This window comes from Ovis canadensis, chromosome 14, assembly GCF_042477335.2.
Source record: "Ovis canadensis isolate MfBH-ARS-UI-01 breed Bighorn chromosome 14, ARS-UI_OviCan_v2, whole genome shotgun sequence".
In the NCBI taxonomy this organism is placed as follows: domain Eukaryota; kingdom Metazoa; phylum Chordata; class Mammalia; order Artiodactyla; family Bovidae; genus Ovis; species Ovis canadensis.
The window spans coordinates 35,634,183-35,640,966 of record NC_091258.1 but is presented as its reverse complement, the minus strand read 5'-3'; the positions used below and the strand labels follow the sequence as shown (position 1 = coordinate 35,640,966).

General features: G+C 45.6%; 1 pseudogene; it reads right to left on the bottom strand.

Annotated features, from left to right (window-relative positions):
- Positions 1-2,445: 2,445 nt before the first annotated feature.
- On the bottom strand, positions 2,446-2,562 carry LOC138419858 (U6atac minor spliceosomal RNA; annotated as a pseudogene).
- Between the last annotated feature and the right edge of the window lie 4,222 nt (positions 2,563-6,784).

Below are 6,784 nucleotides of genomic sequence, written 5' to 3'. Positions count from 1 at the left end.
CTCAGCTATTAAAAAGAAGACAATGATTCTATTTGCAGCAACATGGGTGGACCTAGAGACTGTCACACTGAATGAAGTAAATCAAATGCAGAAAGACAAGTAAATATGATATCATTTATATGCGGAATCTTTAAAAAGGGTATAAGTGAACTTAGTCACAGACACAAACCAATGGTTGCCAGGGGACAAGAGGGAAGGAGGGATAAATTGGAAGATTGGGAATGACATAGACACACTATGATATACAAAATAGATAACTAATAAGAACCTACTGTATAGCGCAGGCAGTTCTACTCAAAACTCTGTAATGGAGGGTTCGGGAAAAAATCTGAAATAAGAGTGTATATATGTATATGTATAACTGATTCACTTTGCTGTACATCTGAAACTAACGTAACATTGTAAATCAACTAGACTCCAATAAATTTTTCTTTTTTAAAGTTTCCTCCAGGTGATAAAAATTTCCTCCAGTTTTCTATGAAGTGGAACAAAAATTTTTTAGGAATATTAAGAATATTCTTCAAAAAAACATTTTGGGGGTAGGTTAGGCAGCTCAGTGGTAAAAAATCTTTCTGCCAGTGCAGGAGACTCAGGAGACATGTGTTCAGTCTCTGGGTTGGGAAGATCCCCTGCAGGAGGAAATGGCAACCACTCCAGTGCTCTTGCCTGGAAAATCCCATGGACAGAGGAGCCTGGTGGGCTACAGTCCATAGGGTTGCAAAGGGTGGGACACGACCGAGTGGATGAGCGTGTACTTTTCAATTTCACACCTAAACCCTACCTTGGTAGCTTCTCAGATGGTTTAAGAATCAAGCGACCTTAGCAGTCCTGCCATCTTTGCAGGCGGTCCCATCCAAAGCAGTTGCCGACTCTGTTCAGAGGGGACACGGTCGTTAGACCACCTCCAGGCTATGAAGTGCATGGAAGGCTTTCACACTGCGGGATCCTTGAGGAGGTGCCTTTGTTTTTTCATCAAGGATCAGCAATTGCTCTCTTCTACAATAGCACTCACGGAAACCTGCCCCTCTTCCCTACTTACTCCCCAGCACCAAAGAGCAAAGGCTCTTCCTCGAAAAGCGAAAATCAACGTTTCTCTTTTTTGAGCAGTTACTCTGTTTTGCCCTATGCTAAGAGATCTGCGTACTCTCTCTTTTTAACCCTCAAACCATCCTATGTCATAGATGTTGTTAGTAGTCCCATTTAACAGGAAGGAAGCTGGGGCGCAGAGAGGTTAAGCCACTTACCCCTGGTCACACAGCTGGCTGTGAGTGAGTGTGAGTGTGAGTGTGAGTGTGTGTGTGTGTGTGTGTGTGTGTGTGTGGTGTGGTGGTGGAGGTCTGTTGGGACTGGAACTTGGGTATGACTTCCTCCAAAGTCCAGGGATATAACTGCTCCACTATAATGCATTGCTCTCATGTGGCAGTGGCTGAAAGCAAATCTGCTTCCTGACTTTACCAAATCTGGTACCTTCTAGGTTTAGTGGAGCCAGTAACTTAGATGGAATTGAGAATAGTGTCAAGCTCAAGCTGGGAAAGAGAAATAAAGTGCTTAGGCTCTGGAGCCAGATTCCCAGGGTTCAAACCCTGGCTCTGCCAGCTACCAGCTGTGTGATCTGGGGCAAGTTATTCAGCCTCTCTGTGCCTAAATTTCCTCATGTGGAAAAAATGGAGTTCAGCAATAGTTACTATCAGATGGGGTTGCTGTGAACGTTTTGTGAGACAGTGATGTGAAGTACTTACTGCACAGGCCCAGTCGGTAGTTATTGTTTCCGTCCATAGGTTTCAGAGGACACTTAGGAACACAGTCTAGCCCAGTGCATCCCAAATATGTTTGGTTAAAGGATCATTTCGGATTATTGGATGTGCCTGTGACCTTGTCTGAAGAAGTCTCATGCAATCAATGAATGGGGAGAGGGGTCTCCTTCCAGCAGGACTCATGAAGACACGGCAGCAATGCCCAGGGGAAGCTCGGTCCCCAGGGATGAGTGTAGTTCTAAGCTACAAGCATGAGCGAGCTTTGAGTTTCAGGAGTACAGTCACATCTTATGTGCAAGGAATCACCTACAGTGACAATTACTCTTGAGAGTCCCCCAGGGAGGTGGTATGTTGGAAATGGGAACACTGACTTTTATTTTGTTCGGCCTGACTAGTTTTTTTTTTTTTTTTAATTTTCAAAATTGGAATGTAATTGCTTCACAATATTGCGTTCGTTTCTGCTGTACAATGTGAGTCAGCCAGCCGTCTGCATACATATATCCCCTCCCTCTTGAGCTTCTCTCCCACCATCCCACCCCGGCCCTCTACCTAGCTGAGCTCACTGCGCTCTACCACAGCTTCCCACTAGCTAGCTATTTCACACTGGTAGTGTATATATATATGGCAATGCTGCTGTCTCAATTCGTAACCCTCACTACTTTCCCTCACTGCTCCCACAAGTCTGTTCTCTACAAAAGCAGGTTAGATGCCATGAAGCAATGCCTTAACCATGTGGGTGTTGTCAGGCCCAAGGGCCTCTTCCATTCTTGTCAAGGGAATGCTCACCTTCTCCCCTCTCATACAATACCTGACCAGTTTCTTTTTTAACTTTTTATTTGGGAATAATGGTGTTGGAGAAGACTCTTGAGAGTCCTTGGACTGCAAGGAGATCCAACCAGTCCATTCTGAAGGAGATCAGCCCTGGGATTTCTTTGGAGGGAATGATGCTAAAGCTGAAACTCCAGTACTTTGGCCACCTCATGCGAAGAGGTGACTCATTGGAAAAGACTCTATGCTGGGAGGGATTGGGGGCAGGAGGAGAAGGGGACGACCGAGGATGAGATGGCTGGATGGCATCACTGACTCAGTGGATTTGAGTTTGAGTGAACTCCGGGAGTTGGTGATGGACAGGGAGGCCTGGCGTGCTGCGATTCATGGGGTCACAAAGAGTCGGACACCACTGAACGACTGAACTGAACTGATAGATTCTCAGGAAGTTGCCCCCCGCCACAAGCAAATATACAGGGAGGTCCTGTGTGCCCTCCAGCCAGTTTCCCAGGATTGTAACATCTTACATAACTGTAATACAATATCAAATTGTCCTATAATATCAAAACCAGGAAACTGATAGTGCTGCAGTCCACAGAGCTCATTCAGATTTCAACAGTGGCGTCTGCATGTAGAAACAGCACAAATTTTTCCCATGTGTAGATTCATAAAGTCCCCGCCACCAGCATCGAGATACAGAACTCTTGATCACCAGAGTCTGCCTGTACTCTGCTCCTTGATAGCTACTTGCCATCCCTGACCTCTGGCAACCACCAATCTGCCCTCCAGTTCTATACTTTTGATAGTTCAGGTTATTTAAGAAGTGAAATCATTTGTTTGCATACATGTATAGCATATAACCATTTGAGATTAGATTTTTCGGTGGTGGTTGTTTTTCAGCATAATTCTCTGGAGATCCATTCAAGTTGGTGTGTGTTTCCATAGGTTATTCCTTTTCTATTGCTTAGAAGTATTCCATGATATGGATACACCCAATTTACATCCTTTGTAGTTTGTTTACAGTTTGGGCTATGATGAATAAAGCTGTGGACAGTCATGTACATTTTTAGGAGTAGAGGCTTTATTTCTCAGGGATAAATGATTGAGCATGATTGCTGGGTCCTATGGTTCATTTCCTGTTTCATTGTATAAGAAACTGCCCAACTCTTTTTTGGAGTGGCTGTACCATTTCGCATTCCCACCAGCCATTTTTGATGCTCCAGCTTCTTACATCTTTCCCAGCAAGTGGTGTTATAAAACTTATAAAATTATAGCCATTCCTATAGGTGTGTAGTGGTTTAAATGTGCATTTTCCTAATGGCTAATGATATTGACCATCTTTTCATGAGCTTGTTTGCCACCGGTAAGTTCTCTCTGGTCAAATGTCTAGGCAGGTTTGCCTCCCCTTTGCTGGAACAGATTGCGTCTTTTCAGTTAAGCTCCAGGTGAAGTAACTGACTGTGTTTAGAAGCCAGGTGGTAACTTCCCCAAAGAGAAAACAGGACTCTTGCCCCCCAGCTCATCCTCCAGGCTGGGCACTTGCTGACTGCCACTTGGGGATGGAATCATTATGTTGTTTTGCCCTTTGCTCTGTGGGTGCTCGCTGTGCCTGGAGAATTGAATTCTTGAGTAAATGTGTATGATATGATACTGCTGTTATTTGTAGAGTAGCCTAATGATCCCAGGTCAATGGGATCTGAAATTAGTCTTGCTGGCCCAAGTCTAGTGGCCCAAGTCCGTGACCACAGAGCTCTTCTAGTCTTCCCTCAGTCTCCACTGGCCAAGGCGTGTGTCCTTTGTGATCTTGCTCTCAGAACTGCACTGGCCCTGGATGCCTATACTGACTGCTACACGACTTGGCTGGGTCTTGACTTCACAAAGGAGGTTTGTCTGCTCCTTCCTGGGGTGCCTCCTCTGTTCCCTTTAATCTGAGGCAGAATCAAGGCCCCATATAGTCCCTGCCGCCATGTCCCAACTACCATCTCAGATGCTTGGCTATCATATCAGCGCTTCCTTGATCAAATGCCTCTTCGAGGCACAGATTTTGTTGATCAAATTCTCCCCAGCTCCACCCATTCTCAGCTTTATCCTATTGAAGTGAAGTGAAGTTGCTCAGTCGTGTCAGACTCTTTATGACACCATGGACTGTAGCTGACTAGGCTCCTCTGTCCATGAAATTTTCCAGGCAAGAGTACTGGAGTGGGTTGCCATTTCCTTCTCCAGGGGATCTTCCAGACCCAGGGAACGAACCCGGGTTTGCATCGCAGGTAGATGCTTTACCATCTGAGCCGCTGCTAAGTCCCACCACGGTCAAGGCCGCTCACCTAGATGCAGAGGCAGAGCCGTGGGAGGACTCAGGACATCGGACATCGTGCAAAATTAGGTGTGGCTGGAACAAGGTGAGAAGTAAGCTTGGGGAGATGAAGTTGGAGAGAGAAGTTGGGGGTAAATTTCAAATAGCCTTGTAAGCTGTGGTCAGAAAAATCTTAGGGGAAGGGAGCCTGGGGGGTCGGGAGTGGATTTTAAAGCAGGGCAGGATGATGATAGATTTTTTGCTCTAGCAAACAGCCAGTCAACACACATTTATTGAGTATCTATTATGTGTCAGATAAAAGTTAGCTGGATTGATAGCTAATAAATATTAAATGCTTTGGGAGAGATGAAGTGTGATTCTGAGTGTTATGGAGCCTAATAAAATGGAAGTAAGATCGGATCCTGTGAGCTCTGCCTTCTGGTATTTCATAGTCCAATATGGAAACTGAATTTGACAAAGTGAAATAGTATTTATAAACACGCTGGTGGCAGAACAAATGGAAATGAGCAATAAATGAAAATGGAGGGCTTATAGGTGACTCGGGGATTCAGATGGCAAGAGATTAGTGCGACAGGAAAGACCTAGGGGACTCCTGGAGAGTTTGGATGGTAGGGCAAAATGCAGAAGTTTTAAGGCGGCAACAAGAACCTGCCTGCACACTGGATGGAGGAGAAATCTATGGATAGCTAGACTCACCTTGCAACTTCGTTACAATGCTAACAGTCTGAACTAAAATGATAAATAGTGAATTCCTTCATAAAACTCTATAAGCCACCGGAGCTTTTGGGGTGATAAGTTCAACCACAGAATAAGCAGCAGCTGTGTTTTTCTGATCCTTTATAATGACATATTTGTCAGCCGTGTACGTTAGAAAGCACAGGTCCACCCCTCCCGCTTCCTGCCACCCACCTCCATGAAAAAAAAATCATAGACCAGATCACCACCTCTCCTAATGAGGCATTAGAAAAACCTTAGCAGTGTTACAGTAGCAAGAGAGACGGGGAGCGCTCAGAAACGATTCTTCACCTATCTGTTCAAGGAAGATGAGCCTGCAGCTCACTCTCCTGCAGGCCTGCCCTCTGTTTAAACAAGACGCCTGACCCTGAAAGACAGGCAGTGGCTCCACCCTTGGGATGGCTTGCCCTTGTCCCCTGCCTGCCTCACTCAAGCTCCTTTAATTCAAGAAGAAGCACAGCTCTTGCTACTAGTCTATTTTGCTCCTTAACGATGTTGCCCTTGAATGTTTTTTCCCATGCTGCTGTATAGAGAGTGGCCTTGGCATGAGTGTTTTCACTGGAGTACTATAGCAAGATTTATCATCATCTTTTATATGTGTTGAGTAATTAGTAAGTAATAGACATGATATGGGTTTGATCCCTGGGTTGGGAAGATCCTCTGGAGGAGGGCTTGACACCCAGTCCTGAACATTCATTGGAAGGGCTGATGCTGAAGCTGAAACGCCAATACCTTGGCCACCCGATGTGAAGAACTGACTCACTGGAAAAGACCCTGATGCTGGGAAAGATTGAAAGTGGAAGAAGGGGACAACAGAGGATGAGATGGTTGGATGGCATCACCGACATGATGGACATGAGTTTGATTAGGCTCTGGGAGTTGGCGATGGGCAGGGAAGACATGCATGCTGCAGTCCATAGGGTCACAAAATGTTGGACATGACTGAGCGACTGAACTGAACTGAACTATTTTCTAGACTTCACAAAACTTCTCCCCTCTGGGGTGTGATTGGAGGGGTAGGCTAATCTTGTCCTTGTTCTTCCCCATATCTTAGGCTTATTCGGGAGGTGGATTTAAGAAAGTCCATATTGGATTTCTCTGGTGGCCCAGCGATTGAGATTCCACCTGCCAATGCAGGGGACACGGGTTTGATCCCTGACCCAGGAAGACTCCACAGCTGCTAGCAGTGCACCAAAGCTGCTGAGCCCATGTG